At 47.5% G+C, this 24,779-nt stretch overlaps 1 protein-coding gene across 3 annotated transcripts in view; it reads right to left on the reverse strand.

Moving 5' to 3' along the window:
- Positions 1 to 24,779, reverse strand: part of LOC128689133 (uncharacterized) — a 724,351-nt gene that overhangs the window by 276,926 nt on the left and 422,646 nt on the right. Inside the window, exon 1 of one of the 3 annotated variants that reach the window (XM_053777265.2) lies at positions 15,038 to 16,230. The exons of the other annotated variants lie outside the window; for them this stretch is intronic. The gene's annotated coding sequence lies outside the window, so the exon portion shown is untranslated. Of the gene's footprint in view, positions 1 to 15,037; positions 16,231 to 24,779 lie in introns of those variants that run through there. 3 annotated transcript variants of the gene reach the window in all.

Below are 24,779 nucleotides of genomic sequence, written 5' to 3' on the forward strand. Positions count from 1 at the left end.
TGAGGGCTCTTGCTAATGGTACTTTGGTCCAGGTGCTGAGTGACTGGGAATGATTTCAATTTCCTTTTCGAAATCTCTTGAGGACAGTGAAGAGCGCTTGCCTGCATCCTTTTCTCCTAGCGTTCATGACCCCTCCGGGTTTACTGCTTCCCCATGAACATCATAATTCTTATTCATCTCCTCCTCTCCCTTCCCCACCCTCAAACCTCTCTCTCTCTCTCTCTCTCTCTCTCTCTCTCTCTCTCTCTCTTTGAAAGTCATCAGGATTAATTCCTTTCGCATCTTTTCAAAATGCAACTCGTTCAATTCCGAGAACACTTTGGTAGAGACCAGTCTGGCTGAAACCAGTCTGGTTGAGACCAGTCTGGTTGAGACCAGTCTGGTTGAGACAAGTCTGGTTGAGACCAGTCTGGCTGAAACCAGTCTGGTTGAGACCAGTCTGGTTGAGACCAGTCTGGTTGAGACCAGTCTGGCTGAAACCAGTCTGGTTGAGACCAGTCTGGCTGAAACCAGTCTGGTTGAGACAAGTCTGGTTGAGACCAGTCTGGCTGAAACCAGTCTGGTTGAGACCAGTCTGGCTGAAACCAGTCTGGTTGAGACCAGTCTGGTTGAGACCAGTCTGGTTGAGACAAGTCTGGTTGAGACCAGTCTGGCTGAAACCAGTCTGGTTGAGACCAGTCTGGCTGAAACCAGTCTGGTTGAGACCAGTCTGGTTGAGACCAGTCTGGTTGAGACAAGTCTGGTTGAGACCAGTCTGGCTGAAACCAGTCTGGTTGAGACCAGTCTGGCTGAAACCAGTCTGGTTGAGACCAGTCTGGTTGAGACCAGTCTGGTTGAGACCAGTCTGGTTGAGACCAGTCTGGTTGAGACCAGTCTGGTTGAGACCAGTCTGGCTGAAACCAGTCTGGTTGAGACCAGTCTGGCTGAAACCAGTCTGGTTGAGACCAGTCTGGTTGAGACCAGTCTGGTTGAGACCAGTCTGGTTGAGACCAGTCTGGTTGAGACCAGTCTGGTTGAGACCAGTCTGGTTGAGACCAGTCTGGTTGAGACCAGTCTGGTTGAGACCAGTCTGGCTGAAACCAGTCTGGTTGAGACCAGTCTGGCTGAAACCAGTCTGGTTGAGACCAGTCTGGTTGAGATCAGTCTGGTTGAGATCAGTCTGGTTGAGATCAGTCTGGTTGAGATCAGTCTGGTTGAGATCAGTCTGGGCGAGACTAGTCTGGGCGAGACTAGTCTGGGCGAGACTAGTCTGGGCGAGACTAGTCTGGGCGAGACTAGTCTGGGCGAGACTAGTCTGGGCGAGACTAGTCTGGGTGAGACTAGTCTGGGTGAGACTAGTCTGGGTGAGACTAGCCTGGTTGAGATCAGTCTGGGTGAGACTAGCCTGGGTGAGACTAGTCTGGTTACGACTAGTCTGGTTAAGACTATTCTGGGTGAGACTAGTTGAGGCCAGTCTGGTTGAGACCAGTCTGGTTGAGACCAGTCTGGTTGCAAATGCTTGAAACTTCTATTCCAACTTCTTAACCAGCTTCAGTATGGTGGCTTCACTGTGGTGGTGCATGCTCTAGCATCATGTGTCGTCTTGTTCAAAGAATTCTGATGTCCACCTGGAGAGTACTCCGGGAATCAACGCCCCCGCGGCCCGGTCCATGACCAGGTCTCCTGGTGGATCAGGGCCTGATCAACGAGGATGTTACTGCTGGCCGCACGCAGTCCAACGCACGAACCACAGCCCGGCTGATACGGCACTGACTTTAGGTATCTGTCCAGCTCCCTCTTGAAGGCAACCAGGGGTCTATTGGTAATACCCCTTATTGCTGGTGGGAGACTGTTGAACAGTCTTGGGCCCCAGACACTTATTGCGATTTCTTTTAGTGTACCAGTGGCGCCCCTACTTTTCACTGGGGGTAAGTGGCGTCGCCTGCCAAGTCTTTTGCTTTGGTATAGAGTGATTTCTGTGTGCATATTAGGGAGCAGTCCCTCCAGGATCTTCCAGGTGTAGATTATAATAAATCTCTCTCGCCTGCGTTCCAGTGAGTACAAGTGCTTCCAGGCGTTCCCAGTAGTTAAGGTGTTTGATGGAACTTATACGTGCAGTAAAGGTTCTCTGTAAATTCTCTAGATCTGTAATTTCACCTGCCTTGAATAGGGATGTTAATGTACAGCAGTATTCCAGCCTAAAGAAAACAAGTGATTTAAAAGGGATCATTGGCTTAGCATGTCTTGTCTTGAATGTTCTCATTATCCATCCTATCAGTTTCCTCGTAGATGTGATAGTGGCATTGTTGTGGTCCTTGTTCTTGAATATTGTTCAGATATTCGCCAGCCTTTTCCATACTGCTGTAGCTGTACTGTTAGTGTGTTCAGACCATGTTTGTCTTTGTACTCTTTTTTCTAGTTTTTTCTCTCTCCGGAGTTGTAAGACCTTGTTCAAACTGAACAATTGCACTAACTACTCAACAAATGCACTAACTACTCGACAAGTCGACTAACTACTCGACAAGTCCACTAACTACTCGACAAGTCGACAAACTACTCGGCAGGTCCACTAACTACTCGGCAAATAGGCGAGTAGTTCGTCCTGCTTGTTTCAATACCTAGTAACCTGAATGGTATCCTTGCCTCAACTGAGCAGTAACCAGCACCTGATCCCCCGTGGCGGGTACCCTACTGTCTCACCTGCACCGGATGCCTCACAGTGGGAACCTTACTACCTCACCTGATCCTTCGAGTGGGAACCTTACTGCTTCACCTTACAAGTAATCTTCTCCACAGCCATTATCAACGCGCAAAGACGTTTAGACGATCTTCTGAGGCTTCTTCCTGCCAGTTGTAAACAAAAGCTCAAGCCTCGACCTGTCATGTACACCAATCTCAACTCTCCCCCCCCCTACCCCTCGAGACACTCCTCCCCCCCCTTCCCCTCAGGACACGCCCATTACCGGAATACTTGACGATATTCCTCATAGCTCTACTGAATTCTTGCAGCTCAGGCTGACAGACTTCAACATTATGCATGAACCCTGTCTTGATGTAGGCCTATCCTGATGTATCCAGTATAGGTAAATAAAAATGGTCACTCAGACACATAAGGAAAATTGGATATCACCTGTGTTGGTGATGGTATTTCCCAAGTATCAGTAACTACAGCTTTAGTGGCTATGGAACCCCCCTCCCCCCCACACACACACTGATGTATGCAATTTTAATAAAAAATACCGTTACGTGATGTGTGGCCGACAAGATGTTATACCACGTCACCCTCCGTCACATAACGTGACTACACCTACTATGTCTACTGTCTGGCAACGCTAATACATTCATGTACCTTTTTTTTTGTTGTGCCTACACACTGAGCGTCACTCCTGGTAATCACTCCTTACCCCTCTTCCTCTTTTCTTTCCTCTTCCTCTTCATCCCCACTTCTCCTCCCTCCCGAGGTGCCCTGTAGTTCAATGGTGAGAGCATTCGATGCACAATGGTTGAAAGTGGAATGAGTAGCAGGCAGTGGAGGTAAAGTCAGTCATACACAGCTTCACTAACAGGTATGATAAGGTTCATAGGACCAGAAAAATATTCTCAGATGACTTTACTGCTGGGTGAGTACAGGTAAACGAGTACAACTAGGGGATTACAACTACCAACAGATAATCACATGTCAAGGCTGCTGCACCATACTTCACCATGACTGCTGCACCATACTTCACCATGGCTGCTGCACCATACTTCACCATGGCTGCTGCACCATACTTCACCATGGCTGCTGCACCATACTTCACCATGGCTGCTGCACCATACTTCATGGCTGCTGCATCATACTTCATGGCTGCTGCACCATACTTCATGGATACTGCACCATACTTCATGGCTGCTGCACCATACTTCATGGCTGCTGCACCATACTTCACCATGGCTGCTGCACCATACTTCATGGCTGCTGCACCATACTTCACCATGGCTGCTGCACCATACTTCATGGCTGTTGCACCATACTTCACCATGGCTGCTGCACCATACTTCATGGCTGCTGCACCATACTTCATGGCTGCTGCAACATACTTCACCATGGCTGCTGCACCATACTTCATGGCTGCTGCACCATACTTCATGGTTGCTTCACCATACTTCATGGTTGCTGCACCATACTTCATGGCTGCTGCACCATACTTCATGGTTGCTGCACCATACTTCATGGTTGCTCCACCATACTTCATGGTTGCTGCACCATACTTCACCATGGCTGCTGCACCATACCTCACCATGGCTGCTGCACCATACTTCACCATAGCTGATGCACCATACTTCATGGCTGCTGCACCATACTTCATGGCTGCTGCACCATACTTCATGGCTGCTGCACCATACTTCATGGTTGCTGCACCATACTTCATGGTTGCTGCACCATACTTCATGGTTGCTGCACCATACTTCATGGCTGCTGCACCATACTTCATAGCTGCTGCACCATACTTCACCTTGGCTGCTACACCATACTTCATAGCTGCTGCACCATACTTCATGGCTGCTGCACCATATTTCATAGCTGCTGCACTATACTTCACCATGGCTGCTGCACCATACTTCATGGCTGCTGCACCATACTTCACCATGGCTGCTGCATCATACTTCACCATGGCTGCTGCACCATACTTCACCATGGCTGCTGCACCATACTTCATGGCTGCTGCATCATACTTCATGGCTGCTGCACCATACTTCACCATGGCTGCTGCACCATACCTCACCATGGCTGCTGCACCATACTTCACCATGTCTGCTACACCATACTTCACCATGGCTCCTGCACCATACTTCATGGCTGCTGCACCATACTTCACCATAGCTGCTGCACCATACTTCACCATAGCTGCTGCACCATACTTCACCATGGCTGCTGCACCATACCTCACCATGGCTGCTGCACCATACTTCACCATGGCTGCTACACCATACTTCACCATGGCTCCTGCACCATACTTCATGGCTGCTGCACCATACTTCACCATGGCTGCTGCACCATACTTCACCATGGCTGCTGCACCATACTTCATGGCTGCTGCATCATACTTCATGGCTGCTGCACCATACTTCACCATGGCTGCTGCACCATACTTCAGCATGGCTGCTGCACCATACTTCATGGCTGCTGCACCATACTTAACCATGGCTGCTGCACCATACTTCAGTATAGCTGCTGCACCATACTTCACCATGGCTGCTGCACCATACTTCACCATGGCTGCTGCACCATACTTCACCATGGCTGCTGCACCATACTTCATGGCTGCTGCACCATACTTCATGGCTGCTGCACCATACTTCATGGCTTCTGCACCATACTTCACCATGGCTGCTGCACCATACTTCACCATGGCTGCTGCACCATACTTCATGGCTGCTGCCCCATACTTCACCATGGCTGCTGCACCATACTTCATGACTGCTGCACCATACTTCACCATGGCTGCTGCATCATACTTCACCATGACTGCTGCACCATACTTCACCATGGCTGCTGCACCATACTTCACCATGGCTGCTGCACCATACTTCACCATGGCTGCTGCACCATACTTCACCATGGCTGCTGCACCATACTTCATGGCTGCTGCACCATACTTCATGGCTGCTGCACCATACTTCACCATGGCTGCTGCACCATACTTCATGGCTGCTGCACCATACTTCACCATGGCTGCTGTACCATACTTCACCATGGCTGCTGCACCATACACAGTCACCATGACTGCTGTACCACACACAGTCACCATGACTGCTGCACCATACACAGTCACCATGACTGCTGCACCATACACAGTCACCATGACTGCTGCACCATACACAGTCACCATGACTGCTGCACCATACACAGTCACCATGACTGCTGCACCATACAGTCACCATGACTGCTGCACCATACTTCACCATGGCTGCTGCACCATACTTCACCATGGCTGCTGCACCATGCTTCATGGCTGCTGCACCATACTTCACCATGGCTGCTGCACCATACTTCACCATGGTTGCTGCACCATACTTCACCATGGCTGCTGCACCATACTTCATGGCTGCTGCACCATACTTCATGGCTGCTGCACCATACTTCATGGCTGCTGCACCATACTTCACCATGGCTGCTGCACCATACTTCACCATGGCTGCTGCACCATACTTCATGGCTGCTGCACCATACTTCACCATGGCTGCTGCAGCATACTTCACCATGGCTGCTGCACCATACTTCACCATGGCTGCTGCACCATACTTCATGGCTGCTGCATCATACTTCATGGCTGTTGCACCATACTTCACCATGGCTGCTGCACCATACTTCATGGTTGCTGCACCATACTTCACCATGGCTGCACCATACTTCACCATGACTGCTGCACCATACTTCACCATGACTGCTGCACCATATTTCACCATGGCTGCTGCACCATACTTCATGGCTGCTGCACCATACTTCACCATGACTGCTTTTGCAGTCTCATCATTACTAAATAAATATATACTAATGTTGCTATTATTATTACTACATAACTTCAGCCCATGCACCACATTTCTCTCTCCACTACAGTTTCTGCCACATACCGCGGGCCCTGCAGCCCCCCCCCCCCCAGCCTGCTACAAGTTCACCCCACTGAAGGCTCACGGTAGCAACCATCACAATACCTGAGTTGTTATGACTAACTCTGGACGGTTGCTTCCTGTCAGTTGCTGACCTCTGTGACCTGGTCTGACCAGGGCACCCGCCCACGGCGCCCACTCAGCGTGGGCGGGCGGGAGTCACCATGACAACCATCAACATCACACTCAGCACAATCCTTGCCTGAGATATGTCTGTAGCAGGTTTCCAGGGTTCTTCTTGGCTCGCAGCCCGGCCTGTAGCCAAGGTTCCTTGTTGACAGATCAACTAGATTGTTGCTGCTAGTGGCCCCGCAGACCCACATTGCCTGGCTGGTCTGGTCTTCTCTTGAAAATTTCTTCTGGCAATATTTTAGTAATGCATCTTTCCAAAGAGTAATTTGTTTTTGCGATGGACTCAAGATATGTCAGACGGAGAGAAAAAATATAAAATACAAACTCGATAGGAAACACAGGACACAGATGCGGCATAACGCTGTGTCACAGCGCTGTTAATGCTCACATTATGCTGTGTCTGTTTCCATTCATTTATATCAAACGAAGGAGAGAGAGAGAGGAACTCTGAGTGGGCAATAAATTGTGAGATGTCCCCATCCCTACCTCCCGAAGGGTGTTCCTGGAAGGTGTTCCGGGGCTCAAGCGCCCCCTTCCCCTCCCACGCGGCCTTGGAGGAAGGCCTCGGTCAGATGACCAAAAGCTCCAGTTGTGGGTCAGCATATGATTAAGACCCGCGTCAAGAAACACTTGTCCCGTTTCTTGACAAACCTAACTGACACTGCTCCAGGGCTCGATGGTCAGTTGTGCGTCAACGGTCTATCTAATGTGACTGAATCATAAGTATTCGCTAATAATGCGAATATAACGAGGGTGATATAACAGCGACGGAAGAAAACAAAATTCAGGAATACATGGATGCTAAACACTTGCATACATAAATACATATTTGAAATTTAACCCAAAAGTAGTGAGGAGAGGAGAAATGAGACCAGAATGTTGTATGGAGTCAGATACAGTCTCAGCCATGATGGAGGGGGGGGGAGCAGAAAGTGCTCGTAGAGTAAAACTAGAAAGAATTTGGAGTCAGTCAGCATCATGACAACCAGAGATGCACAGACAGCGGGTAACAAAGCAGCATCCGTGAGACTGGCAAATCTTTAGAATGACATTCCTAACGATGAACCTTTGTTGCCTGAACAAGCACGTGCGAGAATGATTCAACTCTGGTGGTGTGAAAATGATTCAACTCTGGTGGTGTGAGAATGATTCGACTCTGGTGGTGTGAGAATGATTCGACTCTGGTGGTGTGAGAATGATTCGACTCTGGTGGTGTGAGAATGATTCGACTCTGGTGGTGTGAGAATGATTCGACTCTGGTGGTGTGAGAATGATTCGACTCTGGTGGTGTGAGAATGATTCGACTCTGGTGGTGTGAGAATGATTCGACTCTGGTGGTGTGAGAATGATTCGACTCTGGTGGTGTGAGAATGATTCGACTCTGGTGGTGTGAGAATGATTCGACTCTGGTGGTGTGAGAATGATTCGACTCTGGTGGTGTGAGAATGATTCGACTCTGGTGGTGTGAGAATGATTCGACTCTGGTGGTGTGAGAATGATTCGACTCTGGTGGTGTGAGAATGATTCGACTCTGGTGGTGTGAGAATGATTCGACTCTGGTGGTGTGAGAATGATTCGACTCTGGTGGTGTGAGAATGATTCGACTCTGGTGGTGTGAGAATGATTCGACTATCCACAGAGAAAACTTGACATCTAAGATAAGTTCCAGCACTGTTAGTATTGGATGGCAAGCCTTGACGCCGCTGCCTGTGATCTCCTCGTATGTATACACTATTCACTGTCCGTCAGCGTCACGCTTCCAGTTTCCGTGGTGGATGTCAACGGCGGGTGAGCTGTCTGCAACACCGAGTGTTGTCTACACACAGCCATAAGGAGGCGTCTATCCTCCAGGTAGACTTCAGATAGGTAGGTAGGTAGGTACTTTTCAGCTTCCTTGCGTCTCCCAAGACCACCCCGCTGCACGCTAGCACCAACAATCTGCTTGAGTGTAAGCTTGGGGTGAGCCGAGGCAGGGAGGTGGCCTGGGGAGCATTAGAGAGGTCAAGCGTCAGCACTTCCACTCTGGAATCTGATTCAAACTGCAGGTCGGCGTCCCTCCCGTCCTACTTCGTCTCATACACTCAGCCACTTCCCAGGATCCTCCCAGCGAGGAACCTCAGTGGAAGTCACTGACTTTTTTGGGAGATTATCTTAGGTAATTTACACATATGTTACTATGCAAAATAACCACATCGCTCGTTCGCGATTACTGCATAATATGTTACTATGTATAACTGTGGTTACGTTTACCTGTACCTAAATAAACTACTTACTTTACTTACTAACGTTCCTTCCCCAGGGGAATCTTCAGCCCTCAATGGGAATCCAAAGATTTTCTCCCTCCCTCCCACAAGGGACTTTCCCTGTCCTCCTAGGACCTAGAGACATCGGCTCACTCGTAATTCTCCTAAGAGAGTTCATTTAATGTAACTGTTTTTTAGTGTTTAAGCAGAGTAGAATATTTTTCTTGTCTGCCTCAAAGTACAGTCAATCGACACTCAAAGTATGATGACAAAGGGTTGGTGATGAACCTTCAAATGGTAACATACACACACGCGCGCGCGCGCGCACACACACACACACACACACACACACACACACACACACACACACACACACACACACACACACACACACACACACACACACGAAAGGTGCACAGGAAAGTATAACTGTTTACGGAAAGATAGAAGAGAAGCAGTGACCTTTGCTCTACATTCTTCACGTAGCTCACTGTATCTATGTCTACAGGAAATTTGAGATAAAGAGGTGGGGAAGAAGGTAAGAGGTGGAGGGAACAGAGTAAGAAGAGGGTGGAGGGAGAGAGTAAAGGTAGGGAAGACCGCTACACAGCTCCCAGCTGTGCGGGTTTCAGCTGCTGCAAATGAGAAAGAGCAATTCGTGAAGGGCATCGTGCAGCACGGGCGGGGCAGCAGGCGCAACAGGAATGTCAAGACGAAGGCCAACGAGAAGACAAGAAGAAAGATGACGATAACGAAGACAATGAAGTCCAACAAGACGATAGTGATAACGAAGACGATGAAGGCCAACAAGAAGCCAAGACGAGGACATACCCGTGATATACCTGTGACCGGTTTCGAGTCTTCCTACTCTCGCAGTCCGGCCTGGAGCCATGCTTTTATGGTGCATGAATGGTCAACAAGGCTGTTTCTGTTGGTGGCCTTCTGGTACATATCGGGCACTTGGAGGTAGTGATCAACTTTCCTAGATTTCCAAACTTGTTCCGGCAATATTTCTGATATCTTTAGGTCCTTGGACGTTGATGCATATTCTCGAATTGTGCCCACGACGCCCCTGCTTTCACTGTCCTTCCTTCACTATATCCTTCCATAACTCCCACTCCAGTATAATAGTGTGTAGGCCTGGGATCAAGCCCTCATTTACTTTCCATGTAAATATTAGGATTATATCTTTCTCTTCCACTCCAGAGTAGATACTGAGTACTCTGAGGTGCTCGCGGTATTTTAAATTTTTAATTGGTTCACTGCGGGCAGTAAACGATCTCTGTATCTATACCAGCTCTGATATCTCTTCTGCCTTGAACAGAGCCGGCAACAGTGAAGTTATCTCGACAAGAAAGCACAAGTGATTTAAAAAGTGTCACCAATTGCAACATTTCTCTTGTTTTGAAAGTCCTCATTATCCACCCTGACATTTTTCTAACTTTCACAACATTTACGGTGTTCTCCAAAGGATAAATTAGTTCACATTATCACAGAGAGATCTTTCAGTTGTTCCTTTCGTTGTGTCAGGTAGTCTTCCAGTGTTCTACACACAGTTTCTCTTTTGAATTTCTCATTCTTTCTGTAACTGAACCATTGGAATTTGTCACCGTTGAACACCATGTTATTTTCTACTGCTCACTGGCAGACTGCTTACATTCTCTTGACATCTTTCCGTGTTTTCTACTGAGATTACCGTCATGATTATTTTCCAATCGCCTGAAAATGACGATAAGATACTCTGGCGAGCGCTTTTTTTTTTTTTATCTTTATGCGAGATGAGGATGAGAAGTAAGTGCCAGAACCGTGCCTTAGGGTACTAAGCTTTTTTTTTACTTTTGCTAATGCTGGATTTTGCTTTGCTTTTACACTCTGTGTTTTCTTCGTCAGGAAACTAAATATCAAACTGCCTACTTTTCTCGTTATATTTATTGACCTCATGCTGTGTGTTATCACTCTTATGATCGCATCTGTCAACATCCTTGTTAGATGGAGGTTGTTCCTGGGGGTTAACGCCGGCCCCGCGACCCGGTCCTTGACCAGGCCTCCCGGTGGATGAGGGACTGATCAACCAGGCTGTTACTGCTGGCCACACATAATCCTACGTATGAACCACAGCCTGGCTGATCGGGCACTGACTTTAGGTATCTGTCCAGTTACCTCTTGAAGACAGCAAATAATCTATTGGTAATTTCCCCTATGCCTGGTGGGAGGCTACTGAACAGTCTTTGGCCTCGGGACATGTAGTATGGAGTAATTTCTGTGTGGAAATTTGAGACCAGTTCCTTTCGAAATTTGCAAGTGTAGACTATGATGCACCTTTCTCGCCTGCTGTACAGGAATTACAGGTCAAGGGACTTCAATCGTTCCCAGTAAATAAGGTGCTTCACTGAACTAAAACATGCAGTGAGGGGGTTCTCTGTACATTCTCTAGATCTGCAATTTCACCTACCTCGAAATTTGATTTTCCTTCAAAGCCTCCGAAGACAGTGATAAACACATACTAAGGAAAACAAAAATATAGCTAATCAACAACAGTAAGAGGAGGAGAGAGAAGAAATGTATACTTGTAAGTGGAAGGTGACGCACTTTATGGGTTGAGTGTGTGAGCAGTATTGCCGTATCCCCGCACAAACAAACAAAAACCCTGGAATATTTAGGTGTTATGTCGTAAACTTCTTTGTTGATGAACCAGACTTACAACTCTTCCCCACCCACCACAAGCCCCCTTCCCCACAACAAGTCCCTTCCTCACCCGCCACATGCCTCCACAAGATCCGCCACATGCCTCCACAACAAGATCCTCCCCCTCTTCCCAAGAACTAGTCTCTCACCCCACCCCACCCCTAAATGCCTCCTTTTCCATCCACCACAAGTCCCACCCCACCCCAGGATAACTACTTTTACCCCTACCCCAAAATGCCTCCTGCCCCGTTCAGTCTAGACCTCACTGGAGATAATCTTCAGATATTCCTGGCAGAATCCTGGTAAACATTAAGGTACTCTTGGTACTCTAAGGTACTCAAGACAAGAGATGCCAAGCCAGTGATGATCCTTTTCAAATCACTTGTTCTCTCTAGGCTGGAATACTGCTGTTCATTAACATCTCCATTCAAAGCAGGTGAAATTGCAGATCTAGAGAGTGTACAGAGAACCTTTACTGCACGTATAAGTTCTGTCAAGCACCTGAACTACTGGGAACGCTTGGAAGCACTTGACTTGTACTCGTTGGAACGCAGGAGGGAGAGAGATCATAATCTACACTTGGAAACCCCTAGAAGGAATGGTCCCGAATATGTACACAGAAATCACTCCCTACGAAAGTAAAAGACTGGGCAGGCGATGCAACACACCCCCAATGAAAAGTAGGGGCGCCACTGGTACACTAAGAGAAAACACCATAAGTGTTCGGGGCCCAAGACTGTTTAACAGCCTCCCACCAAGCATAAGGGGAATTACCAATAGACCCCTGGCTGCCTTCAAGAGGGAGCTGGACAGATACTTAAAGTGGGCGTCGGATCAGCCGGACTGTGGTTCGTATGTTGGACTACGTGTGAACAGCAGTAACAGCCTGGGTGATCAGCCCCTGATCCACCGGGAGGTCTGGTCGTGGACCGGGCCGCGGGGGCGTTGATCCCCGGAGTACCCTCCAGGTAGACTCCAGGTATGTAGCACTCAGGTTAACATTAAGGTACTCTTGGTAACACTCAGGTTAACATTAAGGTACTCTTGGTAACACTCAGGTTAACATTAAGGTACTCTTGGTAACACTCAGGTTAACATTAAGGTACTCTTGGTAACACTCAGGTTAACATTAAGGTACTCTTGGTAACACTCAGGTTAACATTAAGGTACTCTTGGTAACAGATAAACATTAAGGTACTCTTGGTAACACTCGGGTTAACATTAAGGTACTCTTGGTAACAGATAAACATTAAGGTACTCTTGGTAACAGATAAACATTAAGGTACTCTTGGTAACACTCAGGTTAACATTAAGGTACTCTTGGTAACACTCAGGTTAACATTAAGGTACTCTTGGTAACACTCAGGTTAACATTAAGGTACTCTTGGTAACACTCAGGTTAACATTAAGGTACTCTTGGTAACACTCAGGTTAACATTAAGGTACTCTTGGTAACACTCAGGTTAACATTAAGGTACTCTTGGTAACACTCAGGTTAACATTAAGGTACTCTTGGTAACACTCAGGTTAACATTAAGGTACTCTTGGTAACACTCAGGTTAACATTAAGGTACTCTTGGTAACACTCAGGTTAACATTAAGGTACTCTTGGTAACACTCAGGTTAACATTAAGGTACTCTTGGTAACACTCAGGTTAACATTAAGGTACTCTTGGTAACATTCAGGTTAACATTAAGGTACTCTTGGTAACACTCAGGTTAACATTAAGGTACTCTTGGTAACACTCAGGTTAACATTCAAGAATTGGTAATCATGGAGGTAATCTGCCAACGCTCTACTCACACTATAAACATTACTCTCACTAACGGTGGCAGCGTTAATGATCCCAGTGTACATTTACCTTTGATGAGTTTCGAGATTCTTCCTATTCCTGGCGCCCGGTCATGGGCCAGGCTCCTTTGGTGCTAGTCTTGTCAATCAGGCTGTTGCTGGTGTCACCAGGGGTGGTGCAAAATAACTCCAGTGAACACCTGGTGTACGAAACTTTAAACACCATTCTTTTATGTGTAACATGAATTACCAACAGCAAACCAGGCAAATCCCAAGCTGTGGTGCAGACGTTGGTCTGCTTGCGGTTGGCACCAACAGCCTGGTCGCTCAGGCCAGCAACCGGGACGACTGGTCTAGGAGGGGGCCCGCTGGAGCGGTTACCCCCCGAAACCTGACTACGGGTAGCCACCACCATCAAGAACAACAACTACCAACTTTATAATCGTTGTTGTCCCCTACTACCACTACTACCGTTACGACCAACAATGGCATCGTTACTGCACCCACCACTACCACTTACTACCAACACTGACTCCACACACAATGTTCTTTAATTGTATCAATGGCCCTCTACGCTTCTTCACTGGATTTATTCCGAACTTTCCCCATACCTTGCCACTACGGATTTAGTGTTTTCCCCTCCCTCTCTCCCTTCCTTCCTTCTCTTCTCTCTCTCTCCCTGCTCCCTCACACGTCAGGCGGTGAGGACCACCGCAGGTGTGTTACAGCGGGGCTAACTTACCTTGTGGCTGACAGGCGGATCTTTAGGCCAGTGTAGTTACCTGAACAATTACCTGCATGAGTGTGTATGTTTCCCGGGGACTCGATGTAGTTTTGAATCATGACTGACAGAAAAAAGGGAAGGTGTTGGACTCCTCCTGATTATAGACCAACGTAGGCACCACAACCTGGCTGATCAGGAACTAACATGCGGAACTTCTTAAGTTTCCTCTTGAAGACAACTTGGGGTTTGTTGGAAATAAGTCACTGACATTTTTGGGTCATCCTAGGTAATTTACACACGTTAATACCTGAGTCTCCCTGGAGGACATTCCGGGATCAACGCCCCCGCGGCCCGGTCCACGACCAGGCCTCATGTGTACCTGTACCTAAATAAACTTATTTCCCTTATGTATAACTGGAAGGTGTTGAGGAGTCATGGTCCCCTTACACTTAGTTACCTCTAAATGTACTCATCGCGTCCCTGCTTTTCGTTGAAGTCTGATTTTAAGATTTTGCTCATCTTGTGATGGAAAATTGGCACTTTTAACACAATCTTGGCAGAGCCACACATCCTCTGAGTGAACATACCGTCATGAAGACAGTATCGGGAAGTGCCACTAATCGTATGAGTTAACATATCATCCTAAATATTTGACAGGACTCTGACTGGTTCAATATACAAACTTGTCGATAAAACAAAATGCTGCTTCCAAAAAAAAATCATAATGAGGAATAAAGTCAGAAATAAAAACTGCGTTATTTTAAAACAAATATGTTTTGAAAGCATGTATGCAATATAAATGAAAGATATACACATGTATTCACTTGTTACCTTTGATTGTATTCCTGACGTGCTGGAGTGAAGTGTATGGTAATCCAGAGGTTAAAGTATGGATATACAACACTTCGATTCACTTATGGTTTTCCTTCGTAAAAGTTTTTTTTTTTTTCAGGCAGTAAGATGAACACTTTAATGTCTTCTAGTACACTGAAAAGGTGTTCTAAATTAAATTCGTACACATAATCGGCGATTTCAGCCAAGATTCGGTCGAGATTCCTCGGTTCAGAGGTTGGCGTTGAAACTGCAGTTAAGGCTAATTGAAGTTCTCCATTTGAGCTTCAAATTAAGAAGGTAAGAGATGGTCGCGCCTCTGTGGCTGCGGTCCTCAGGGGTGTTAGGGAAGACCCTGGGCACAACACACTTCCTGGCTTGTCTCTCACTATCGTGGTGACGTTGTCTCGTTGGGTAAGGCCTCGCAGTGATGAGGCCTTTTCGAGTTAGAGTTCTCGTTGAACGAGGTCTCGAGATCTCGAAATGAGGTCTTTTCGAATGAAGATCTCGTTGAGTGATGCTTCGGGAGTGAGGTCGTCTCGTAGTGACGTTTTGTCGGGTGAGTCGGACTTTTCGGTTGAGGTGGACTCCTGGAGTGCAGCGATGTGGTTGTTGTTGGGTACGGGAGGAGCACTGTCTACCTGCCACCTGACGTAGTGGCTGCTTCACCTGGTGGGGCTTCACTCTTACACTCCTCCCCTGACGTCTTCCACCTCCTCCAGGGGCTTCGCAAGTGCTATCTTCACCCACCAATCTTACTGCTCAATATAAACACACTTCATCTTTGGATGATTGTGTCCATCAAGCCTTGAGGTTCAAGGTTCGACGAATCAAAACAATGCGTCTATGAGAGCTCAGGGGCCCAGACGCGCGAGTGCCATCAATTCATATGGGTGCTAAGATGTCAACTCTCCACTCGACAGTCTTACGTCTCCACCCGTCCTCTTGCAGTTACATGCTAAGAGAACTTGCTAAAATACACACCTCTGTATAATACACAATATATCTATAATCTGTACAGGGTAACACTAAGTTCGGAATTATTTCCTTCGTAAAATAAATTCAAAATCACACACGCAGTATGACTAAATAATCCGTGGGTGTAGGTGTGAGTGGGGCTGGTAGGTACGCTGCTCTATTGTACGCTGTGTGCGTTCACTATGATGGCCCCGCTAGGAATGAGCGTGGGTCGGGTGCCTGCCGCCTGGCCTCCCCTGCCTACATGGCCACCCCTGCCTCTCTCGCCCCTAACATTCACCACCACAACAACCCTCTCCCCTTCACCCAGTCTATATTACCACTCCGACGCTGCTGCCACCCCCCTACAGGGACAGAGTGCCAAAACATGCCTGAAGGTGGTGTGGCAACGACATTAAGCAGCTGACTCTCACCAGACACTACGAACCTCAGCAACCAGCGACCTCGGCCCCCGGACCCACAGCACATACCCATGGCACATTAACTGTTCCACACACACATGGAAAGATGCAAGTACCTTGTGGGGAGAACACTGAAAACACATTTCACTAGACACTTTCCAGCTCCTGACGAACACCTCCACTTTGTAACTGCTCACCTACCTGTAAATAGGTACCCATGTATCGACTGTTGCAAATCGCATCCTGAGGAATAGGACAGCAGGAACTCAAGGAAAATACGCAACACTGCGTAATTTTAATGAGTTATCTTGGGTAATGAATTCTCCGGAAAAAGATTTATCCTTCACTGAACATTTATATACTGTTATAGTGATTGCTAAGGACACGAAACTACAATAAATATGTTTCTCCGTGACACTAACCCCTCAAGGAAGGTTCCTTGATGTTGGTGAGGGGCTCTTGATTTAGGGAATTGGATCTGTGCTCCAGTTCCCCGAATTAAGCCTGAATGCCTTCCACACACCCCCCAGGCGCTGTATAATCCTCCGGGTTTAGCGCTTCCCCCTTGATTATAATAATCCGTGACACTACTCGTGTTGGATAATCCCAAGTAATCAAGTGACATAAGCAAGATTACTGAACTCTGTACGAGCTGGTCAAGACTCCTTGTTGGGAGTGAGTGTTGTGTTGTGTCAGTGTTGTTGGGAGTGAGTGTTGTGTCGTGTTAGTGTTGTGCTGTGTCAGTGTTGTAGTTGGGAGTGTTGTGTCGTGTCAGTTCTGTGTTGTGTCGTGTCAGTTCTGTGTTGTGTCGTGTCAGTTCTGTGTTGTGTCGTGTCAGTGTTGTGTTGTGTCAGTGTTGTTGGGAGTGAGTGTTGTGTCTTGTTAGTGTTGTGCTGTGTCAGTGTTGTAGTTGGGAGTGTTGTGTCCTGTCAGTGTTGTGTTGTGGTCGCGCCATAATACATCACTACCACTAACTTGATTCCTCCCTGTACCCCCTTCATTGTTCTCTCATTATACCTTCCGCTACTTTTCTTATTATTCCTATCTTCCGTCTTCTCTTCCCACTCCTCCCCCTCCCCCCATTTCACATTTCCCACTTCCCGTTCCGCTCCTCCTCTTTCCACTTCCCCCTCCTCCCTCTCCTCTTCCCACATAACACTCCCTCTCTTCTCTTCTAATCCTCCCTATCCTCTTCCCCATAACATTCCCTCTCCTCCTCCCTCCCCCCTAACTCTCCCTCTCTCTCCCTCTTCCTCCATCAACCAACCACAACAGTGGACCTCCAGGTGTCTACACCCAAACACATTCTACATTTTCTCTCTGCGTTCCTCTGGGTAAATGCTGGTCAGGAACGGTGGTTCGAGTGTGCACAACGAGAACTCATAAAAACAAATAAAGCTACAAAGTATAAAAACGATTACTCGAAAAACCCAAAGTAAAAATTCCCTAATAATGTTACTGAAATTACCAAAGTTATGACAGCAATAATGTTAACTTTGTGTTGGCAGTGGTAGCACATGCTGGTAGTTGTGGTCCTCGCTGGTAGTGCTAGTAGTAAGGGTAGTTGTGGTCCTCGCTGGCAGTGGTAGCACATGCTGGTAGTTGTGGTCCTCGCTGGTAGTGCTAGTAGTAAGGGTAGTTGTGGTCCTCGCTGGCAGTGCTAGTAGTAAGGGTAGTTGTGGTCCTCGCTGGCAGTGGTAGCACATGCTGGTAGTTGTGGTCCTCGCTGGCAGTGCTAGTAGTAAGGGTAGTTGTGGTCCTCGCTGGCAGTGCTAGTAGTAAGGGTAGTTGTGGTCCTCGCTGGCAGTGCTAGTAGTAAGGGTAGTTGTGGTCCTCGCTGGCAGTGCTAGTAGTAAGGGTAGTTGTGGTCCTCGCTGGCAGTGCTAGTAGTAAGGGTAGTTGTGGTCCTCGCTGGTAGTGCTAGTAGTAAGGGTAGTTGTGGTCCTCGCTGGCAGTGGTAGCACATGCTGGTAGTTGTGGTCCTCGCTGGTAGTGCTAGTAGTAAGGGTAGTTGTGGTCCTCGCTGGCAGTGCTAGTAGTAAGGGTAGTTGTGGTCCTCGCTGGCAGTGCTAGTAGTAAGGGTAGTTGTGGTCCTCGCTGGCAGTGCTAGTAGTAAGGGTAGTTGTGGTCCTCGCTGGCAGTGCTAGTAGTAAGGGTAGTTGTGGTCCTCGCTGGTAGTGCTAGTAGTAAGGGTAGTTGTGGTCCTCGCTGGCAGTGGTAGCACATGCTGGTAGTTGTGGTCCTCGCTGGTAGTGCTAGTAGTAAGGGTAGTTGTGGTCCTCGCTGGTAGTGCTAGTAGTAAGGGTAGTTGTGGTCCTCGCTGGCAGTGCTAGTAGTAAGGGTAGTTGTGGTCCTCGCTGGTAGTGCTAGTAGTAAGGGTAGTTGTGGTCCTCGCTGGTAGTGCTAGTAGTAAGGGTAGTTGTGGTCCTCGCTGGTAGTGCTAGTAGTAAGGGTAGTTGTGGTCCTCGCTGGTAGTGCTAGTAGTAAGGGTAGTTGTGGTCCTCGCTGGTAGTGCTAGTAGTAAGGGTAGTTGTGGTCCTCGCTGGTAGTGCTAGTAGTAAGGGTAGTTGTGGTCCTCGCTGGCAGTGCTAGTAGTAAGGGTAGTTGTGGTCCTCGCTGGCAGTGCTAGTAGTAAGGGTAGTTGTGGTCCTCGCTGGCAGTGCTAGTAGTAAGGGTAGTTGTGGTCCTCGCTGGCAGTGCTAGTAGTAAGGGTAGTTGTGGTCCTCGCTGGTAGTGCTAGTAGTAAGGGTAGTTGTGGTCCTCGCTGGTAGTGCTAGTAGTAAGGGTAGTAGTTGTGAATTTACAGAAGAAACTTGGGTCGTGTTGATTACTCATCGCTCTTATCAATTAAAATTATATACAACAAACTAAAATCAAAGATGAAAATCGACAAACAATAAAAACTACGAACATTAATAAAACACTGAACACTAGTACTATCACACCAAGTTAAAATAACCGGCACCAGTTAAAAACTCTATTACATTATTAATGTCAAGAAGCTCCCCTAAAAGTTCTCCGAGGTCCCTACAGCAATTTCGGTAATTATATGAAAAAAAATGATGAAAACCTGAAGGATATTTCGGGGGGGGGGGGGAGTCACCGCTCCTGCTACCCGATCCCGGACAAGTCGTGGACAAACTGTCAAAAGCGTGTTCCACAGGCAGCGGCACATTAAGAACTACACTGGGGGAACAGAGAGCACCTGCGAGCAGGCGACTATGGGTGAGACATGTGTGCCCGATCCTCAGTCGACAGAGATTTGACTCAAGGTGATAATTACTGTTGAGTCCTGTATGATTTGCTGCAAGTCTGCAGGGCCCACCGGGACTGCCACTTTCCAAGGACATATCCGAGGACATGACCAATGAAGTCACTAAGATAGAAATCTACTGTAGCCTTTGTCTAGGCATCTACCCGTTCAGTCCTTAGGATACCAACATGACCCGGGCAGCAACATAACCCTAGCATCAATATGACCCAGGCATCAACATAACCCTAGCATCAACATGACCCGAGCATCAACATGACCCAGGCATGAACAGAACTCCACATCTTTGTGCCTCGCGTGGAGACAAGGTAAATACTCCTGGATCTTCTGGCTCACAGGGTCGACAGAAGCAAACTGTGTTAGGGCAGACATAACACATTGGGGAATCTGAGTACACGGTGAACCGAGAACTAAACCGGCTATCAGAAGAGCAGCGAGGATTGTGTGGAACTGCAGTGAACACAGAGGTCTCTCGTGGTAGCTGTGCGCAATAAGAGTTCCTCACCAGCGATCACAGCAAAGTCAGCGGGTAGTGGTGGTGGTGGTTTGCATGAGTAGTGGCGATGGTGATTTCTGCAGGTGGGCAGACATCCAGGTGGCCAGATCCTCCTCCAGGTAGGTAAGCAGGGAGTACTAGTATGGGCAAGAACACTAAACACTCCTACAGATGGACTGACGAAGGTCAACCACTACAAGGTGTTCAGTACATGCCAGTGAGGTACCTGTAACCGGTTTCAGATGTTCTACTCCAACCACCCGGTCTGTGGCCAAACTTCACTGGCAATCTCCAGATCAATAAGGCTGTGAGTGCCCGAGTCCCGCACGCCCACAGGGCCACCACAAGATGGTTCATCAGCCAGGAACCGGTTGATGTCAAGACGTTTCATCTCTGTTCCGGTAAGATTTTCCTTAAGTGGAGGTGCCTTGATGCCGAAGGCTCTTCATCGAAAGAACTGGAGCCATTCTCCCTTTCCTTGGATTAAACCTGATCTACCTCACATTCTCCAGGCGCTGTATGACCCGTACATGTTTAGCGCTTCCCTACGTGTCATGTGCAAGCATTGCAGTCATGTACTACGGATGTTGATAGTGTCTCTATATGTGCTGTGGAACCCCTACTTTCCACTGGGGTTAACTGAGCTCTTCCTCTTGTACATTATTCGGATTTGAGACTTGGTCTTTCGAGCATTTTTATTGCATGGAGAAATAAGTTCTCCCACACCAGTTTCGGGTTTCAATGTGTGGTGACTTTATGACGACTTTGTTCCGTGGGTAGTGTGTGTCACACACCAGATCCCTGTGTCATATAGTGTGTCACGGGTATTGTGTGTGTGTGTGTCACACACCAGATCCCTGTATCATACAGTGTATCACGGGTAGTGTGTGTGTCACACACCAGATCCGTGTATCATACAGTGTGTCACGGGTAGTGTGTGTGTGTGTGTCACACACCAGATCCTTGTATTACTCCGTTATGGAAAGCTGGAGGAAATAATAGCTAGGACTGAGTATACTACAAACTAATCACACAATAGAGCGGAAAAGTTTTGTGAAGGACCTGGGCGTGGTAATGTCTGAAGACCTCACCTTCAAGGACCACAACAATGCCACTATCACATCTGCGAGGAAACTGATAAGATGGATAATGAGAACATTCAAGACAAGAGATGCTAAGCCAATGATGATTCTTTTTAAATCACTTGTTCTCTCTAGGCTGGAATACTGCTGTACATTAACATCTCCATTCAAGGCAGGTGAAATTGCAGATCTAGAGAATGTACAGAGAACCTTTACTGAACGTATAAGTTCCATCACACACCTTAACTACTGGGAACGCTTGGAAGCGCTTGACTTGTACTCGCTGAAGCGCAGGGGCGAGAGATATCATAATCCACAACTGGAAGATTCTGGAGGGACTGGTTCCTAATCTGTACACAGAAATCACTCCCTACGAAAGCAAAAGACTTGGCAGGCGATGCAACATACCCCTAGTGAAAAGCAGGGACGCCACTGGTACATAAGAGAAAACAAAGTAAGTGTCCGGGGCCCAAGACTGTTCAATAGCCTCCAACCAGCCATAAGGGTATTACCAATAGATCCCTGGTTGTCTTCAAGAGGGATCTGGAAAGATACCTAAATTCAGTGCTCGATCAGCCGGGCTGTGGTTCGTACGTTGGACTACGTGCGACCAGCACTTAGTCCAAACCCTGATCTACCGGGAGGTCTGGTTGTGGACCAGGCCGCGGGGGCGTTGATCCCCGGAATGCCCCCCGGGTAGACTCCAGGTAATGTATCACGGGTAGTGTGTGTCATGCAACAGATCACTGTACCACATAGTGTACTCACCTAATTGTGGCTGCAGGGGTCGATTCATAGCTCCTGGCCCCCCGCGCGCGCGCGTGTGTGTGTGTGTGTGTGTGTATGTGTGTGTGTCACACACCAGAACACGATATCTTACACTGTTCAACAGTTCAACCACTCAAGAGATGGTGTAAGCGTTATAAAGACTCATTACATAAACTCATAAGACTGCGTCAATCTCATGCAGTAACTACTCTGATAAAGAGAAAATCAAGAACATTTCTTGATGCCAGCAATGTGAAGAACAAAAAAGTCATAGTTTAACCTACTGTGCGTAATAAGCAGCGTAAAAAGAATATTGGTAAACATTTCTACACAAATATAGTGGAATGAAATCAGAAATGACACTGTGTGGGCTAAAATTATTCGATTACATTTTGGTGCTAAAGATAATGTACAGTACACTTAGTATCCACCTGGTGCAGGACAGAAGCTAGTTTACCGTTCACCCTATATCAATCCTGTAGACAGCAGAGGCAAGTTTACTGAGCACCCCTAAAGGATACCTGAAGGATACCCGATGGATGTTTCCGGGAATCAATGGACTCGCAATCTGGTCCCAGACCAGGCCACCTGGCAGATCAAGGTTTGATCAACCAGGCTGTTATTGTTGGCTTCACGCAGTCCACATCCCGGCTGATGAGCAGCCGATTTGAAGATCTTGTCAAGTTCTCATTTGACTACAACCAGAGGTTTGTTGGTAATTCCCCTATGAACGAAGGGAGGGCGATGAAAAGTCGGGGACACCTGACACTCATCGAGTTAATAACAAAAAGGCACAATACCGTGACTGGAACGATACACAAATAACCCGCACATAAAAGAGAGAAGCTTACGACGACGTTTCGGTCCGACTTGGACCATTGACAAAGTCACACTTTGACTTTGTCAATGGTCCGAGTCGGACCGAAACGTCGTCGTAAGCTTCTCTCTTTTATGTGCGGGTTATTTGTGTACTCATCGAGTTCTCAGTGTAATCGTCGTGCCCCGCTGCATTTCACTGGAGGTACTTTGCACTGCGTTACAAGTCTTTTGTTTTTTGTGGACGGTAGAGGCTAGTTTACTGCGCGCCGTATATCCATCCTGTGAGGGGTAGTGCAAGAGCAAATGGATACACAATATAATATATATATATATATATATATATATATATATATATATATATATATATATATATATATATATATATCCTTAAGAGTAGGGCATCCAGCGGAACTGGATGTTGTACTCCTTACCCAAGGACACATGGTGGTGTGGATGACTAGGCTAATTTCATTCTAGTCCCTGTTTGGTGTACTAGTTCAACGAGCAGTATTTTATATTATTGTAACCACGAACGAGTGGTATTGATCAATAACAACACTGCACTAGCCAAGGACTCGGACCCATGCTGCTTTGGCCTGCCTCATGGTGGGCGAAAACAGTAAAGTGGGCGAAACTCAGTAAAGCCCTTTTTGAGAGAAACTTCTTAATAAAAAGCTTATAGTGTGTGTGTGTGTGTGTGTGTGTACTCACCTAGTTGTACTCACCTAGTTGAGGTTGCGGGGGTCGAGTCCGAGCTCCTGGCCCCGCCTCTTCACTGATCGCTACTAGGTCACTCTCCCTGAGCCGTGAGCTTTATCATACCTCTGCTTAAAGCTATGTATGGATCCTGCCTCCACTACATCGCTTCCCAAACTATTCCACTTACTGACTACTCTGTGGCTGAAGAAATACTTCCTAACATCCCTGTGATTCATCTGTGTCTTCAGCTTCCAACTGTGTCCCCTTGTTACTGTGTCCAATCTCTGGAACATCCTGTCTTTGTCCACCTTGTCAATTCCTCTCAGTATTTTGTATGTCGTTATCATGTCCCCCCTATCTCTCCTGTCCTCCAGTGTCGTCAGGTTGATTTCCCTTAACCTCTCCTCGTAGGACATACCTCTTAGCTCTGGGACTAGTCTTGTTGCAAACCTTTGCACTTTCTCTAGTTTCTTCACGTGCTTGGCTAGGTGTGGGTTCCAAACTGGTGCCGCATACTCCAATATGGGCCTAACATACACGGTGTACAGGGTCCTGAATGTGTGTGTGTGTGTGTGTGTGTGTGTGTGTGTGTGTGTGTGTGTGTGTGTGTGTGTGTGTGTGTGTGTGTGTGTGTGTGTGTTAACCACTGAGAAATTAACAAAAAATCTATATTTATAGCAAGACCAGGCACCCCGAGCATTACCTCCATCCCTGTAACTACAAATTACTTGAACCCGTGCAAGTCACTCACGCACGCAAACAAGGTACGTGCGTGTTGACACACGCACGTACCTTGCAGATACACGCACGTACCATGCAGTCACACGCACGCACCTTGCAGACACACGCACACACCTTGCAGACACGCACACACCTTGCAGACACACACACCTTGCAGACACACACACACACACACCTTGCTGCAGGGTGACATCATCCAGAGCTCATGATAGATCATGGTTCAAGACGGAATAATAATCCATATCATAATTTTCTAAAATTACATCCAGGTAGCTTCCGCCTAACCCTCCACCAGCCCCGTCCACCCCCCCAGCCCTGTCCACCCCCAGCCCTGTCCACCCCACCCCCGTCCACGTCCTAGATGACATCATCCGAGGTCACACCTTTTCCAGTAGGATAGAGGGGTCACTCTCTCAGCCGATGACGCAACTAGCTGTCCCAATCACCACATTCACCACCACAACAACCTCAACTACCACCAAAACCA

This window comes from Cherax quadricarinatus, chromosome 21 (genome assembly GCF_038502225.1).
Source record: "Cherax quadricarinatus isolate ZL_2023a chromosome 21, ASM3850222v1, whole genome shotgun sequence".
NCBI classification, from domain to species: domain Eukaryota; kingdom Metazoa; phylum Arthropoda; class Malacostraca; order Decapoda; family Parastacidae; genus Cherax; species Cherax quadricarinatus.